Raw genomic sequence first — 386 nt, 5'->3', positions numbered from 1 at the left:
CAAAAACAACTAAGAAAATGGCCAACTTAATGGTAAGGACAAGTCTGGAGTTGAATGTTATATTCCAGAATTTAAGCAGAAAGATCGGACCACAGCAGAAGACAGATTAAGTACATGAGACTGAACTAGTGAAACAGAATCTTATGACTTCTCGACTAAAACATTACTGATATTCTCCTATACTTTGTTTTCCAGATTTAAGGCTTTTTGTCTTCTCTTGATGGTTCATGTACCTACCATTTGAATATAATCCTAATCTGTCTCCTGACTTTAAGTTTTAAGCAAAGGTCTCTTAGCATTCTGTTTGATTTTGATTTATAAAGCTAAAACTACTTTTCTTTCTCTTCTTTTTTTTTCATTATTTTTTTTTTTGGGGGGGGGGATGG

Source organism: Tupaia chinensis, unplaced genomic scaffold (genome assembly GCF_000334495.1).
Source record: "Tupaia chinensis unplaced genomic scaffold, TupChi_1.0 Scaffold138584_1, whole genome shotgun sequence".
In the NCBI taxonomy this organism is placed as follows: domain Eukaryota; kingdom Metazoa; phylum Chordata; class Mammalia; order Scandentia; family Tupaiidae; genus Tupaia; species Tupaia belangeri.
This window is presented reverse-complemented; position numbering follows the sequence as displayed.